Source organism: Pinus tabuliformis, chromosome 3_2 (genome assembly GCF_031772625.1).
Source record: "Pinus tabuliformis cultivar Carrire ecotype Pingquan chromosome 3_2, CPIR1, whole genome shotgun sequence".
NCBI classification, from domain to species: Eukaryota; Viridiplantae; Streptophyta; class Pinopsida; order Pinales; family Pinaceae; genus Pinus; species Pinus tabuliformis.
In genome coordinates, this window is record NC_142302.1 from 930,606,908 (window position 1) to 930,625,989 (window position 19,082).

The following is a 19,082-nucleotide window of genomic DNA, read 5'->3' on the forward strand; positions in this document are numbered from 1 at the left end:
GTTGTAGACTTTCTATCTAGGATGAATATGCCTACAGGTGAAGAAGGAATGGTGGATGACCAGTTACTAGACAAGCACTTGTTTGCTATTTCAGTTCTCTCCCCATGGTTTGCTGATATAACAAACTATTTGGTATCAACACAGTTCCCACCAAACTTGCCCTCCAAAGAAAAGAGAAAGATAGTCAGGAAAAGTGCCCCCTTCACCTGGATTGGGGGCAATCTTTTCAAACTTGGCCCAGATCAAATCTTGAGAAGGTGTGTAAGGGAAGAGGAAGTTTTTGACATCCTTCTGACCTGTCATGATGGGCCTTGTGGAGGTCATTTTGCAGCAAAGAGGACAACATTCAAAGTGTTAAAAGCAAGCTATTATTGGCCCACTCTTGATCAGGATGTGAAAAGGTACATTAGTCACCGTGATCGATGCCAGAGGATGGGAAAGCCTACTCCAAGAGATGAAATTCCCCTACAACCTCAAGTGACTTTCGAGCCATTTGACAAGTGGGGCATGGACTTCATTGGGCCTATCAACCCTCCTTCAAAACAAAAACAATACATTATTGTGTGCATTGATTATTTGACTAAGTGGGTTGAAACCAAGGCAATTAAGGCAGCAACAGAAGAGAAGGTGGTTGAGTTGCTAAGGGAGAATGTATTCTAAAAATTTGGGTACCCTAGAGAGCTAGTCACAGACCAAGGCAGCCAGTTTACCTCTAACATGATTGAAGAACTACTCATCTATCACAAAATCAAGAATACGACCTCCACTTCTTATCATCCACAAGCTAATGGGCAAGTGGAGGTGGCCAAAAGGGCACTGGAGAGAATCTTAACCAAGGTAGTAAGCAACAACAGGAAGGATTTGGCAGAGAGACTAGTTGAGGCCACCTGGGCCTATAATACAACATGGAAGACCACCACTAGATTTACACCCTATGAGCTAGTCTATGGGAAAAAGGCTTTGCTGTCCATTGATTTTGAATATAACACATTGAGGAGGGAAGCCCAACTAGATTTGGATCTCCGTCATGCAAAGAAAGAAATATTGTTCCATTTGAATGGCTTGGATGAATTCAGAATGAAAGCCCTCCTACATACAGAGATAGTTCAGCTTCAGAGGAAGATATGGCATGATAAACATATTAAGGAGAAGCAATTTCAAGAGGGCGATTGGGAATTGTTATATGATTGTAGGTATAAAGACTTCAAGGGCAAGATAAGGACAAGATGGATTAGACCTTATGTGGTGGAAAGATGCCATGATAATGGTTCAGTGAAAATCAGAACTATAGATGAAGAAACCATTCCATTGCTTGTTAATGGACACCGATTGAAAATGTACAAGAGGCCTTTATCAAAGAAAGAGTTAATTGACAATATCAACAATTCAATGATGATGGTGGAGAAATTTCCAGCTCCTCCCTCATCAGGTCATTGAAAAAAAATAAATAAATAAAATAAAAAAGTATCAGGTGAAAACCTCCATGAGGCACTTGAGTCCCATCTTTGTGTTGAAAGCCTCATGAGGCAGCCCAAGGATGAGAAAAAATAGAAAGAAGAATAAGAATATCCCTGGGTGAAAACCTTCCTTGAGGCGGCCAGGGGAAATATCTAGGGTGAAAACCTCTCTGAGGCAGCCTAGGTGTTTTTCAAAAAAAGAAGAAGAAAAAGACATAATTGTTATTTGCAGGTGGGTGAGAAAGACAATCAAGGAGAAAAGAGAAGATCCAAAGGGAACCCTGCCTCACATATATTCATCTCCTCCACTCCTTACCATGCATCCCTCCATTAATTCCATTTCTTTTTTCACTTCATTGCTTCAATTTAGGTGAAGGCTGTGTTTTCTACAAGATGATCCTGTAGGAACTACAGTGGCCCGGAAAACATACAGGAAGAAATCTGAGGGTTAATGGTAGGTTGGTTAGGTCCTGTAGAAGTCTATCCCATAGAATATAAATCATCAACTATAGGTCCTCACTAAGATGATCCGGGAGCTCTAGGTAGCGGAGGAGGAAGAAGAATGACCATGTAGCAAATAAACAACACAACACCTTTGATCTTTGACAATTGCAGCATGGAATTAAGACCACATGTAGGTATCCCGCTCACTCACTCATATGCATCATGTGATCAAAAGTTGTAAGGGTTACGAGGTAGTTGGTTTATAAGTGAAAAGGTGGCCAGTTAAGTTGGCCAATTTTGACAAAGCAGACAGTTAGGTGGAAAAAAGGAAATTCTTTTTAAAATCAAAAGAGAATGAAAGAGTTCGAAAACAATGATTTATTTTTTATGGCATTCAAATCCGATGTAAGGTGGGGCCCCGACCCATATTAAAGTTCGAGCGATAGCACAAGATTTAAGTAAGTGTGGGTTTGAGAGGCAGATAAAGTGCTCTGCGAGGGAGCAACGAGCATGAGTTATAACTGAGGATCAACCCCCGCTGTTGACCATGACGTCAAGGTGTTTGACCGAGATCTACAGCCTGAGATTGTTGTGGGGGAGGGGGGGTGGTGGGGGTTCAAACCTGATGAACATCCCGTACACTCCCTACCCCCGCAGTGGGCCACCCCAATTTCTCCACTCCATCTCATCTCCTCCACATCACCCACCTCCCTCATTCATTACCGTCCACCTCATTCATCGTACCCTGTCACCTCATCTGCCATTCCATAGATATAGTGTTGTTTATGGCTACCATTTTAGGATGCTTGAAGAATTAAGATTTGGGGTAGAAACATCAGTTCAAAGACTCAGCATACCCTATTTCTTGATGCAATCACTCATAGACTCTAGCAACAAAGTAAAGGAAGGGAATTCCCAACAATTGGCTCACAATGGGTTGATCATGATCCTCATTGAAGATTCCCTCCAACACCTCAGGATCCTTATAACATGATCAATCTTCAGAGACTTACCAACAGAGGATGACATCAAAACCCTCACCTATGATGTTAGTCCTTCTGTCAGTGAGGAGGAGGAAAAACAAGAAGAAGAATATACAGAGCTAGATGGGGATGAGATGGATGAAGAAAAAACTAATACAAAGGAACACATTGAAGCAGGAGAAGAGAAGGAGGAGGATGCTTAAACAGAGGAAGAAACGAAGGAAGAAACTGATGGAGATGAGAAAGAACATCAAGAGTAATAAGATAAGAAAAACAAAGAGGAAGGAGGTATTGAAACGAAGCTCAAGGAAATGGGCAAAGAGCTAAGTGGCTTAAGGGATAGAGAAGTAATAATGAGAGATCAACTTGAGAGGGAAAATGCATGGCTGAGAGGACATCTGTAGGAAAGAGAAAACCAACTAGCATGTATGGCCAACCTCTCCTTGGAGTCCATCCAGTGTAGGATGCCAGCTAAATCCTATGCTCTTTACCTCAGAGAAAAATGGCTGAAATTTTAGATTAAAACATTAGCACAAAGGGGAACCATTGCATTTCAGGACTATAGGCAGTTTATTGATCTTTTTGATCAAAGTAGACTAGAGGATAGGGCCAAAATGGCTGAGTTTTACTTGCACAACATGGCCCTCACAGACATGAATGTTTGGGATCCCAATGCCGATCTGGGAGATCTACAATTAATGGCTTTGGCATCATGGATGAACCATGAGGAGTCAAGGGCTGCAAAGATGAAAAGAATATTGGCCAGAGATGAAAATGAACCTCTTTTCATCAGATTTGAACAATCAAATCCCATGGCCCTAATCAGCAACCATAATCTAATTGCAAATGATCCTCAGCTGGCACCTAGATATCTTGTTGCCCAAGAGCAAGCAATTTCACATTTTGAGGATATGATTAGGCTACTAGGAGATGATAACATACATGCCTATGCAAGAAGATGGAACAAACTTCCACACAACACTCCCCTCAAAAGTTGAGAGAGGCACTCAACAGGACACTTATGTATAAGAAATCAATGCAAAGGTTGAAGGTCAAATGGATAGGCCTAAAACTCAGTCCATCACTACTCCTAAGGATGCTAGAAGGGAGAAAAGAAGAAGAGGAAAAGAGGCAGTGGGAAGAAGTAGAAAGGAAAGAAGGCTTCTACGAACAAGAAGGAGAGACCACAACAAAGGCATGGGATGCCAGAGAGGCTATAGAGCCATGAAGGACATGGACATTGACTAATTTTCTCAGAGGATGAGAAACACTTTCAGTAAGGGGGTGATGATGAGCCTCATCATTGGGTAATTATATGGGCCTTAATTCACCTCCTAGCTTAGTCAAACCAACTATTCTCACAATTTACTGCATAATTTTGATTATATTTTGTTTATGAGATGAGTTAGAGTTGGATATTTTTCTTTGTGGTCTAATGTGCATTTAATGCAGAAATAAAGGATAAAAGTAAGGAATTTTGGCAAAGACCTTGGTCAAAAATAGAATGAGACAAGGGAAAGGAATTATAGGAGGTAAATCCTCCTCATTTACTACCCCTCCATTCGAATATTCCTCCATTAGCTCGAAGTTAAAATAGCCAATTCATGAGGACTAGAAGGCAACCGAGCAAGTGAAAGTCAAAGCACTAGTTTATCTCGAGTTTGGCAGCCGAGCCTCCCTAATTTTAAGGAGTTCGTTGGAGACTTCAGACGTATAAGTAGAGAGGCCTAGGAACTTAGTAGGATTTAGACTTTTGATTGTAAAACTTTATTCTATTTTCAAGGTGCAAGACTTGTGACAGTTTTTGATGTAATCCATTGTTTTGATAATAAGAATGAGTTTTGTTTTGAGCCAACACTGAGTTAACTCAGAGGGCTAAATCTCTTGGGTTAGGGCCCAACCCTAGAAGCTAAGGCTCCTCTTTATTCTACATGTATGCTAGCATAGATTCATGATTTAATCGTTCATTTGCTTAAATAGTTGCATTTCCATTTCAGTAGTGTAGCACATAGATTCATGGTTTAATCGCTCATTTTCTTAAGTAGTCACATTTCCATTACAACATTGTAGCATAGATTCGTTATGTTTTAGTTTGCTTCCATTTGTGCCTTCTTTCAATTAGCAGGTTAGCAAGGGGGAAAATATCACCATAAGGTTGTAAGCAGGTGTCTCAACTTCACCTCCTCCCTCTAAGACCATGACTTGAGGAAGAGACCCTTCAGCAACCCCAAAAACACAAATTTCAAGTTCTCGCATGAGCTTTGGAGTTTGTTGTCTTGATTCAATACTTGGTTCATTTCATCGTTATCTTTCTATAATAAGATCTCACTCATATTCTCATTTCCTTCAGCACTTTCTTCATGCATAATATATGCGGAAGCCAATAAATCATGTCTTAATCAGATTATACCCGTAGATCTCCTTACTGTCTGATCCATAACAAATCTAACCAATTGTCATTAACTACGTGTCGCATATTCATTTCAACGTTTGACTTTAGGTGCTCCAAATCTCCACTGTCAATCTGTTTTTCTTGATCCAACAGCTAGTGTGTCATCCGCTCACCAACTAGCTTGGTCGATCTCCACCATTGATCAATCCTGCATGATCCAATGGCTATCGTGCAATATCACATGAATTATTGCACGACCAATACCCAACTAAGAGGAGAAAAGTGGTTTTCCAATGCTACGTGTCACTCACTTAGGCTAATCACGTGAAATTTATAAATACAACTTACAGCTCTTAGGGTGCACGAGATACTGCTTACCACCTATATTCATTTCAACGTTTGACTTTAGGTGCTCCACATCTCCACCGTTGATCTGTTTCACTTGATCCAACGGCCATTGAGTCACCCTATCACCAACTAGCTTGGCCAATCTCCACCGTTGATCAATCCTGCATGATCCAACGACTATCGCACAAATTTTTGCACGACCAATATCTGATTGAGAGCATGCGAGAAAAGTGTTTTTCTCGTGCTACGTGTCACTCACTTAAGTTAATCGCGTAAAATTTAGGAATTGCACTTACAACTTTGAAGGCGTGCGAGAAACTGCTTACCACCTATGAAGATCGCTCCATCATTTCACACGTTTTCCCCCCTTCTGTCGACATGTGAATTGATGTGGTCCATCCATCTATTCACTTAATCTCCGTGATAAGATCTCCACCTCTCATCTTTTGTTAATCATGTTCGTTGATCAATCCATCCATCTATTTATGTAATCCTGTGTGATAAGATCTCTGCCATTCATCTCCCGTTAATCCTGTTCATCCATCTATTCATGTAATCTCCTACGGTAATATCTCCACCGTTCATCTCCCGTTAATACTATTCCCAACTGATCCAATGGTTCTTGTGCACTGTTGTTTCATTACATCTTCCTTTTGCTGATTTTGATCTTCGATTGCTCTTCCACTTGACTCTTTCCGAACTTTGTTCTGCATATCATTTAAACGTTGCCATTCCATATACCTTATAGCCATCCTCAACCACCTTCCATCCGCCTGTCAAGTCTACAAGAACACTTAAATTGCATGCTTGATTTTACCAAAAAAACCAAAAAAGAGTGAAAATAGATTTAGTTTAGTTTCCTTGCTTACACATTACTTTGGTTTGATGCTCTTTACTTCTGTAACTTAGATAGTAGCATTAGGATAGTGTTGATTTAGCAATTCTGCTTAGCATAAGTGTTTAAATGGTTAATTAGGATATGGTGTGATTTAGAATTACATGTTGTGTTCTTTATTACTATAGTAGAGTAGCTCTCTTAGAATAGATTTTCTCTTCTTCCATCAATGAATCAATCTTCTTCTGACCCTATAGAAGTTTGGGTTGGAACCCCTCGAGTCTCTCACCAGATGAACAATGACAACAGGCAGGACCTTCACATCTACTTGTGCATATAGCACTGTCACCTCCAAGTTTGTACGAACCCCATGTTGATAAGTAAAGTTGGTACCCCAGGAGTTGCAACATCCTTGCTGCAATACTGGCGCTCATCATCTTCAAATTTGGGTGAAGCTACAATGACATAATTTGAAAATACAATAAGGAAAATAGTTTCCTTTCTTTTTTCTTTAAAAATTCATGTCTTATTTTATTATTTTAACTATTATTTAGATATTTTCTTTAGGAGGCCCATTCTAGACCTCAAAATTCCCCTAATGCTTTGAATACATTGAATAAATCTTTTGTAATGACTAGCTAGGCCCATAAAAGGCCTCACCTCTTTTACACTTTTGGGGATTAGTCATTCTTTGATGGCCTTAATCTTTTCTAGATCTACTTCTATTCCATCATCATAAATATTATGACCCAGTTAATGTATTTTCCTTTGGTAAAATGAGAATTTAGTCATCTTGGCATATAATTGATGCTCTATGAGCACCTATATAACTAGCCTCAAATGTTGTTCATGCTCTTCTTTAGACTTAAAATATATCAGTATATCATCCAGGAAAACAATATCAAATTTATCGAAATAATTTTTGAAGATTCCATTCATTAGGCACATAAAAAATCTTGGTGCATTGGAGAATCCAAAAGGCACCACTATGAACTCATAATGAACATAACAATTTCAAAATGTTGTTTTGTTGATATTCTCTTATTTAATCTACAACTGGTGATACCCAAATATCAAGTCAATTTTGGAAAATACTTATCTCCCTAGAGCTAATCAAATAAATCATCTATCTTCACAAAGTGTATTTATTTTTAATTATAGCTTTATTCAATTATCGAAATTAATACATAGCCACAATGTACCATCTTTATTTTTGACAAAAAGAACTAGAGCACCCCAAGGTGATACACTGGGTTGTATGTATATTTTCTTTAACGAGTCCTCCTATTGTAGCTGCAATTCATTGAGCTCTGGTGTGCTCATCCTATAAGGTTATTTATATACCAAATAAGCTCTAGGTATCAAATCAATGGACAAGTCCATATCTCTCCTTGGAGGTGATCCCTGAATCCCAATAAACATAGCTAAAAATTCCTTCAATAGCTTAGTAGAATTTCAACCATACCCCTCCATGGTCATGTTCCCCAACTTGAGCTTGAAAATTTCCTGCATTTTCCTCTCATAATAACACTTATCTAAGTATTTCCTTTGAAAATGTTTCGTAAATTTCCTCCATGTAATTTTCCTCTGATCAAAGTGCTTCACTTCCTTGAGTTATTCTGACTACAAATTTTCCTTTTCTTTCAGATGATAGATGGCAATTCAGCCTTCCAAATTAGTGGAAAAACTATATAGCTTTAGCTACTTCCTAATTTCCATTAACCAAGCCTCAACTTCCTCTCCTTTCTTAAGATCCTTGTTAACAATGGGAGGTTTAATTTTCCCAAGTTCTCCTTGAAAATTATTTGGTCAAACATTCTCCTTTACTTTCTTACTAGTGATATGCTTGCGCTACTACCTGATTCTAATGGAGCATAAGCCCTCTAAGTGGCCCTTCATGATGTATGGAATTGTTTTGGGGAAACACTCCTAGAATGCCTTAAATTGATAGCACCTCTTCCTTTAACCCATGAATCATGTTCTCCTAATTAACTCGAATCATATGACTACTTCAATTTCCTATGCAATTTATTTACAATCTGAAAAATTTGAGATTTAATCTAATGCTTCTCTCTCATCAATCTCTCATTGTCAACTTTGCAGCTGAGCCCCTCTCTTTTGAGCTTTCTCATAGTTTATTCCAAATATCTATCATCTATTTCCATGCAAATATACGTTTATATCAGCATTTCCCATGCTGAAATTCATAGCTCTGATCTTCGTTTCTTGGCTATAGGATTCTTGATCATCTTTTGCACTTCAGATCCTCATTTTGGTTTTTTTCCCATTTTACCTCTTGCAGTTTTCTTGTGGAATTTTCACAAAACATTTTCCCAAACTCAAAATTCTAATTTCATTAGTTTATTTCTATTGTCAATAGCTTTCTATTGACTATCTAATTTCTCAATTTTGATACATAATCTAAAAGTTATGCCCTCAAAAAATTTGACGTGTCAATCACAAATTTTTCCTTATAACTCTTATAAATTTATTATGACAATTTCACAAAATATTTAAATCCTAAGATAAATTTTTGGTTGATATAAATATTATGCTCCTAAACAAATTTCGTTTTACTGTTTTTTTTTTTTTTTCTCAATTTTGACTTTTAAGCTGATGTTTATGGACTTGGAAAGTTTTGGTCTATTTACACTAATTTGCATATTCTATGACAACACACTATTTTCAATTTTCCAAGTAGTAGCATATCAAAATTTCAAATATGACTCCATGGCGGTTTCTACACTCCCATATATTTCCATTGACTACTTCAATTCCCAAATGTGAGCCTTGATTGTGAAGCTTTTCCCTTTTAAAGTTCCAATTTACCCCATTTTTCCTTCATATTGTTTCTGTCTTAAATCCTTCATATCAACTATAATTTGTAATTGTAATATATCATTAAAAACTCTCTTCTAAGTCTTTCTCCTTTAATAGAAACTACTTATACCATCAATAAAATAGTTTCCAAAGGGTTCTGCAACCTAAAAGCATAGGTTAAGGCCTCAAAATGCACTATAGGCAGTTGACCTAAAAACTTGATGGATTTTTGGAGGAACTAGATAAGATTTCAATTGTTTTGATCCCATGAATCAATCAAATTTTCTTGTAATGATGTATTATAACTATAATTGTACTATAACAGTAGTCAGCTATATCAATACCCCAATGTTTTTTTTCTTCCTTCCTTCATTTGTTGGTAACCCCTATACCAACTCACCTTTTCATTTGTTCACGTTGAATGTGAATTGACTTTCTTGACCTCTTTTACACTATACATCCATGAAAGTCATCTTTTTCCATGTCGACCCTACGTTGGCCTTAACCATTCACATGTATCTTTCATGTGGTAGGGGCTGAGTGGTCACAACCAAGCGAGTGTTCCACTTCCACCTTTTGCAATTGTTATGAACTTTCCCTTCCAGGGCAGTTACCATGTCACCATTCTTTGTAGGCCCACAAGTCTGTCCCATAGCTTGCACTATTTTTTTATTTTTTATTTTTATGTTATAAGGAATTTTCATATATCCTACCATTCTTATGATTTATTATCTAAATTGATGTCTTTGCCCCGGAGCCCTAAACCATTCTTCATCATGTGCAGAATCTGGACCTAGCCCACATTTAGGCTTGTCTGCTCTCATTCACTCATGCTCCATGTGAGGTATCAAACCTTCACAACTCCACACTAGCATTTTTGTGGCACACTCAAACCTAGCCCATATCTGAGCCTCTTGACTACTATTATCCATGCTCTTGGGTTAGACTACATATGGCCCTCTAGACTACCATGCATCCAAGTGTGATTGATTGTTAAAAACCTCAAGATCCCAGACCTATGTTCTGATGTGGGCCCCAGATCTAGGTCTTTGAACCAAATACGACCTAATGGTAATAAAACTATCACTATTAACCCCAAACATTTGGATTCTCATACTTTCTAGGACTAACCCAAATCTTGCCACCAAACACAGGAATTTTCTACCTTATTCAACCAACATGAATTTATAGGTTTTCCCTTAGTTATGGTTCTACCAAATTTTTCACAATTACCATAATCACCACCTTGTAACCATAGGTCTGATAACTACCTTAATTACCACCTGAAACCCTACCTTTGACAGTGATTTAGCCATGATATGATAGTAATTCCCACAACCATGTTGACGAGAAATTTCCTGACACCCCTATATGACTGTATTGTGTGAATTTATCCCTTTATGGCTAAATTTCACCCACAAACCTCTAATTTACAAACTAGAACACCCTTTAAAATAAGGCTAGGTGCCCTTTCATGGTATCCATTCTCAAACTTTTGGGGGAATTTCCACTATTCCCACCATTTTTGAATTTTGTCAATCAGTTAGTGGGTAACTCATAAACATTTTCATTTAACACTTTTCGTTCCAAGCAAGCCTAGTGATGCAACTTCAGATCTGATACCACTATATAACATCCCCATCCCCTTGTTGGGAAAAACTACCACACAACCAAAATATGGTACTCCAAATTTTACAATGGATGCATCAAAAGGCTTGTACATTTCCAAACCCTGGTTCATTTTTAGAACACCCCTGGTCACACTAGTCCAAAATTGGTCATTTATGTGAAATTAATACTTTGTGTTTCTACCAATTTAACTATACCATTTTTTCCATGGTATGTACTTGTACCTGGATTCAATTCATTAAATTATAGAATGCATAGTTACATGTGTAGTTCATGCAATTCCCGAACATTATGTACCATTCATTAATTATGCATTTAATAACACATAAAATTAGTAATTATACACATTAGATAAATCATGCATAATGAAATAAATACACACAATTACCAAATCTAGACTAGGGTTTAAAAGAAAGTGTGGAACATAAACAAAGTACAATAATCATGGACACTTTTTTGAAATATAATACCAAATGGAAACATACCTTCCAAGTTCCACCCCTCCATACAGCATGCATTTCATAATCTTTCAATCATAGGTCAACCTTGAGCTGGGGCCTCCAATCCATGGGAAAAATTCTATACACCAAGTACTGGAAATCAAACACTGACCAAGGAACCAACCCTAGTATCCTAAACATCCAACCATAGGCTCATTCCCTCCATCAACCTATGCCTAAGTGGTGCACCCCTTCGCTGCACCTAACCATCCCTCGGGTCTCGTGCCACCACATTCTAGGGCACTTCACTATTTGATGGGGCGGTCTCAACTATATGGCTTCCATAATCTCTCATTTCTATTTGGGGCTTCCAGGTACCCTTCCATGCCAAACCAAACAACACTAGTCAATTACAGATCCTTGAACTCCATACTCATCAACTAGTCACCAAACTAAGTTACACCAGAACTCCATGGCTACTAAAGTGAATCTACTAACTCCACTCCCTAGCCATATTCCCCTGCCTCCAAGGCTCACAAGAATGCATCCATAAATGATCACTAAATAATTGCCAAAAATTCCTTTCAAGGCAAAACCATTCACTTTTATATGCATGGTTTTTTATTACCACACGACACCTCATAAAGCTACATGGGCATTAGTTCCTTTTCACCAAGACATCATCACACTTGAATTGTTTCCCTCTTTCCATGGAGTTTCAAAACCCCCCATAGTATTTTCCATGGAGGTGTTCTGTAGCCATCTTACTTTATTGATAATGTACAAAATTTACATCATGATTACCATTTTAGACTCCCCAAACTCACAACCTATAAAGGCATATGTCCCCGAGCTCAATGACCCCCAAAAATATATAAACATATTTACATGGGAATGCAAGCCCCCAAAATATGCTTCAACTCACCAACCTGATCAATTTATACATCTTTCAGTTGACCAACCTAAATTTCACATGTACCTGATATTTACATCACCAAGGTCAAGTAGGGGTATTACAAGGGTGGACTCTAGATTCCCATAGAAGCTTATCAGGTGGAGACACTCTGTGATCTGGATTCCTGTAAGGTAGATGGTGGAGGGACTTGTGGGCTATGGGTTCCTGTAGTGCGAATAAAGTGGAGATACCAAGGGCTTTATACTCTTGTAGTATTTGATTGATGGAGCCACTGTGTGCTCTAGACTCTTGCAGGGTATTGAAGGTGGAAATTTGTGTTCTTTGAATCCTTGATGTGCTTAACGAGTGGAGACACTATGTGATCTACAATCATGGTTGTCAAGCGGAGACAATGTGTGCTCAAGATTCCCATGTGATTTGGTTAACTAGACTAATGTAAATATCTCTTGAGCACTTCACTCGAATTCTAAATCTGGCTCGAGGGTGGTCAGCTGCAAGAAATATTGCAGTGTGTCTAGCTTAAGGTTGGGTGGAGAGTTGAAGTCCCTTCCTCCGTTGTAAATAATTCAAGATGTATAGATACAGTGAACTTATATGTACTTGTGTGTACTATGGATAATGCATGAGGTTTTTTTATGTTTATGACAATGAATATATCAACATTCAGTTATTAGAGGAACATATTACTCCTATTTATTTACAATGATATGCTTATGTGAATGTGATCATGCTTGGAAGGAATTACATAACTTGTGTTGTGAATGTGTTCCTAATCTACAAATCTATTTACACGGTCTTATATGTATACTAGATATGTTTAGTTAGTTGTTATAATGTATGGATTTCCTTGTTTTTCCATGACCATGTGTTCTTTCCTAATTAAGGTTGTTGATTATCTTTATGTTGCAATGTATGATTTATTAGTAGCTTTGATAATGTGAAATACCCATTCTGGTTTAGGATATTTTGTTATTGTTGTGTTGAGATGAAGGGTAGTGCAATTATGGTTTGGCTTGTTTCAGTTCCTATCAATAGACTTGATGGTAGATTCATTTATCGTATCATGGTCATTAAAAGGTATATATGTCATTAATGTTGGAATGGTGATTTTCATTCCTACAAAACTAGCATTCCAGGTAATTCTAGGCTTTGAGGAAATTTTGGGTAAAGCCCCTAAAGCTTTCAAAGTGCTAAGTCTAAGTGTCATATAGCCTCTTCTCATATTTGGGCTAGACATGCTTTTCAAGTTTGGCAGGTGCATCTAGGAGTTCAAAATTTGGGCCATTTGCGCTTGTGTACTTTTGTGGAAGTGTCAAGTTTTGACTAGTAGAAATAACTAAAGCAAAGAGTGAGTAAATTGGCTTAAATCTGAGGTGGGACACATTTAGGAGTTGAAGGATTCCAGCCATATTTTCCCATGGGTTAGACATCGTGTGAAGCTTGGAAGTGGGGCCATTTAATAATTTTTTGGCACAAAGTTATATGTCATCATGAGAGACAAATGTACCTAGGAATCCATGACATCCAAGGATGTGGAAAAGGCATGAATGCATCGAACCTTAGAACGGGGTTAGTTTTCGATATGGCCAAGGAGATACAATGATTCGAATGTATCCAGGGATCTAGGGGTTCAGGAGGTTTTCCTTGTGCAAACCTTATTCAAAATCTGATATCACTTATGGCTAGATAAAAGGTAATTTTCTTGCATTGCCCAAAAGGTTTAGTATATGTGCGACCCACATATTAAGATGAAGTGAAAAGTACCACTGGTGAATGTCTATGGCTATGCGAATGCCATGTGATCATTGTGGACAATGTGGAAGGACCACATGGGTAATGTGAGGATGCCATGTGGCAACATCTTGCAGCACTGATGTGGTAAGAGTTAACTAGTTTATTTTTGTAAGGTCATAACTTTCAATATGAAGATTGGAATGGGGTGAAATTTATATTGTCAAATGTCTCTCGACAAGCTGGATATAATGGTTTTTTCCAATGTTAATCTCAAAAACATTGGTGAAGAAGTAATTTTGGAATACCATTTCCATTAGGAGACCATGGAGGTCGAGTTAATTAAAAGTGACACCTCCTATCAGCGTAAGATTCTAAATTGGTGGGAGGGAGTGTTATACCTTTAGAAATATATGTTGGTTATATATAAGGGAGTATGACAATTTTGCATGACATCTCGATTAAATAGATAACCTTATATGCTCCTTCCAAGCCTATTATAGACCTTGAAACATATTTCTAGGCTATTGGAGAGGATATTGATGAGGACAAGGTAGCTCATCATGTCCTCACAATTGAAAAATTTCTTAACATTATGGAGGGGATTGAGGATGAGGAAATCAATAATTTTATTTTCTGCCCCTACTCCTCCTCACACTATAACACACATGCTCCTAACCACATTATGTGCCTCATGTTTAGGCTTCTTTATCCACCACAAGTTCTTCAATTCTGAAACATTAGTCCTTAGTTTAAGAAGACCAAGTGTCAACTTCAAAGAAAATTGAAATCAACCTTGTTAAAACCATGAAATTAATTTAGTATAGACATAAGAGAAAAAGGAGTGGCTGATTAAATTATTGAAAAGGCACAATGATTCATTCACATGGAATTATTTATACATGAATGGGATCCATACTAACTTGTCTACACATCACATTTAGATTAAGGAAGGACCTTGATCTATTCAAAAACCTCAATGTTGGATGAATTCCACACTAATGGAAATTGTAAAAGAGGAACTACAAAAATTCCTCATAGATAAATCATATATCTAGTTTCCAATAGCCAATAGGTCTCCCCTCTTGTCATAGTCCCAAAAAAGAATGGAAAGTCGAGGATCCACGTGGATTATAGAGAACTCAATAATTCAATAGACAAGGATCATATCCCTCTTCTGTTGATCAACCAAGTTCTAGATACACTTGCAGGAAAAAAGTAATTTTCCTTCCTTGATGGATTAAATGGTTACAATCAAATACAAGTTGCTCCTAAGGACCAATACAAAACCATGTTCACCTATCCATGGGTTACATTTTATTATCATGTCCATCTATTTAGATTATGGAACACTTCAAACACCTTTCAAAGAGTATCAATTGGTATATTTTTTGACCTTATCCATGATTGTGCAAAAATATACATGGATGATTTAACCCCTTACGACAATGAGTTTGATGAAGCCCTTGATAATCAAAGGAAAAATTTCATAAGGTGTAAGGAAAATAGCATTATTTTGAGTAATAAGAAGTTCAAGATAGCATTAAATGATCGAATTGTATTAGGGAATCATATATTAGCTAAAGGCATCCAGGTGGATATGGAAAAAATGTACATAATACTAAATTTTATTGTTCCATGATCACAAAGAGAAGTATGAAGTTTACTAGATAATGTTGTCTACTATAATCACTTGATGGAAGATCTTTTATTGATAGCTCATCCACTATTTTCATTACTTAACAAAATGGTTGAGTTTTTGTGGATAGGTAGCTGTCATCATTCCTTTGAGGAGCTAAATTATAAAGTGTCACAAGCTCCTATTTTGAGAGGGCCCAATTAATGTCTCCCATTTAACATCTTTGCAGATGTGTCATATATTTCTATTGGATCTATAGTAGGGAAATGAAAAAATAACAATATGTACGTAATATAATTCATCAACAAAAACTTCTCATCGAAAAACCAAACTACACAGCGATTGAGAAGGAATTTCTTATCATTATTCATGCCATAAACAATTTTAGACACTATATTATAGGATGCTCGATAATCTTATGTATGGTTCATGTTACTATTAAGTACTTAAATAAGAAACTAACCACTAATGGAAGAGTTACTAGATGTTTTCTTTTATTGCAAGAATTTGATATTACCATATTAAATAAACCTGGGATGGATAATGTAGTTGTTGATTTTATTTATAATTTAACATCTAATGAAAATGAGCCCCTAGTGGAACGTTCATTTCCAAATGAACATATTTTTTCAGTATCTATTAAATTTCCATTGTTCGTAGATATTGCTAACTACTTGGTTGTAGACAAGGTTATGCAACACCTATCTCTAAAAAAATGACAAAGGATCATTAGACGAAGTGGAAAATTCTCATAGGTTTATTGTTGTCTTTTCTGCATAGGATCTAACTTTATTATCATAATATGTGTACAAGAATATGAGGTCCATGAAATACTAAAATATTGTCAGGATGGCCCATGTAGGGGCCACTTTGCTGATAAAATAATAGGGTACAAGGTTCTCAATTAGGAGTATTATTTTCCTTGTATTTTCAAGGATTCCAAGGCATACATGAAGAGATGTGATGGCTACCAGCATATGGGTAGACTTGTACAGATAGATGAGATGTCGTTGCAATGTTAACTGGTGTTGGAACCCTTTGATAGATGCGCCATTGATTTTGGGGGACAAATAAATCCCCTTCCCATTAGAACACCTACACCCTATTTTGCATGGATTATGTTACAATCTGGATGGAAGCTAAATCATACCTAGTGGAAATTGAATAGGAAATAATGAAATTTCTCCATAAATAAATTTCACTAGGTTTGGAATACCTAAGATATAGTGACTAATGGAGGGTCATAGTGTACTTCAAGGTTCATTACGGAACTCATCGAGAATTACAAGATCAAGCATAGGGTAACAAGACCATATCATCCATAGGCCAATAGAAAAGTAGTCGAGACTAATAAAATCCTTGATGCTATCAAGAATGTTAGGGTACACCTCTGTTGGGAAAAATACTGAGAGAGGGAGGGGGGTTGAATTAGTATTTTTAAAACCACTTTAACTTTTTCATTTCATATTTGGATTTATGTAAGCTAATTTCATTTCAAAAACCAACATATGTATGTGACTTCAGTGAAAGCAAACATCATATATCAATTAAATTAATTCTTCTTAAATTCCATTAGATCTTTATCTTTAACCAGTGGCTTATAATTAATTTCATCAGACATATATTATGTAGTAAAGAGCATAATAAATCATCACATATAAGCATAGAGCAACACATTAGAACACCAAGATTTTGAGTTTGAAACCCAATGTGGCAAAAAACCACCATTGTTTAAAAAAATATCAAATTTAACACCTGTTTTTTATTTCAAAGCCCTAAAATTGTACTTTTTTTATTAATTTGTCTCCTAAAAATCTACAAATTTGAGTCTTTTTTTCGTCTTCTTCTCTATAAAAATATATAAAAAAAATTGTTTTCTATGTGGTTTTTCCCATAAAATATGATAGTGCAAAAACAACTTAAAAAAAAAGAAAAAGAATTAAAAAACAAATTGGAGCATAAAGACCATAAACCAATAAATTTTCCACAAATTCCTCTTTAAATAGTCAAAATAAAAGGAAAAATAACCTTTCAAATAAGAAAAACTCCCGTTGAATTTGTTGTCGATGGCAATGCATGTCCTCCACAAAATTGCTCCAAAATGTTTAACAAAACTGAGAAGACTTGATGTGATGTGACGAATAGAAACAATGAATGTTATTATATAGCGAAGATTGTGGGATTGCTTTAGCGTTTCTCGAATGTGGGATTAAAATTAAAATTAAAAAAATTAATATATAGTTAATATTATAGGTTTAGATTAACTTTTATTCATTGTGGGATAAAAAATAAAATATTAATTATAAAAATTAATTTAGTTATGTAGTCAATTTTAATTAATTTAAATAGAAGAATTATTTTAATTTCAGAGGAATGAATTAGACAGAATTTTTTGTCGGTATTTTGAATAGAAAGTAGGGTGAAATGTTTCAAGACCAAAAGTTTAGTAATATGTTTTCAAGTAAATTTTAGATGAAAATTTTGGAGGGAAATATTTCAAAAGAAATTTTTGAGGGAAAATTTTTGGCAAGCGTTTTTGGGGGGAAACTTTAGAGGGAAAAATTTCGGCAAAAAATTTAGGGGGAAAACTTTAGAGTGAAATTTTCAATCTTTAAGCTATAAATGTTCATTGGGAGAGAGTGCATTTGTATCATTTGACATCTTCTGGTTGAAGGTCATGGATTCTTTTGATAGTGAAGTTTTTCTTTGTTTAGCATCAGCATCTTTGTCATGCAACAAATCTATTAATTTTATGAACATAACAACAATTATTTCACTATGAATAGAGAGAAGATATTTCCACTTGGTCTTAATCCTAAGAATTATGAGTGTAGCATTGATGATGGGCAACAAAAGTAATTTCCTGTGTATAGAGAGTCAATTTTTCCACTTAGTCCTAATCCTAAGGATTATGAGAGCATCACTGACGAAGGGCAGGATGAAGAATTTATAGTAGATGGAGAGTCAAATTTTCCACTTAGTCCTAATCCTAAGGATCATGAGAGAACCACTGATGAAGGGGGGATGAGGAATTTCCAGAGTCAAATTTTCCACATAGTCCTAATCATAAGGATTATGAGAGCACCACTGAGGAAGGGGAGGGGGACGACAAAAAATTTCCAATAAATATATATTCAACATTTCCACTTATCATAATCCTAAGGATTGTGAGAGAACCACTGATAAAGGGGAGGATGAATAATTTCCATTAAATATAAATTCAAAATTTCCACTGAGTCCTAATCCCAAGGATTATGAGACCACCACTAATGAAGGGGGGGATGAAGAATTTCCTGCCAATGATAATTTAACTATGAATAGAGAGTCATATTTTTGACTTAGTCCTAATCCTAAGGATTATGTGAGCACTAGTTATGAAGGGAAGGATGAAGAGTTTCTTGTAAATGATAATTTTAGAGGCACAGATGTGAATAGTGAATTTTATCTA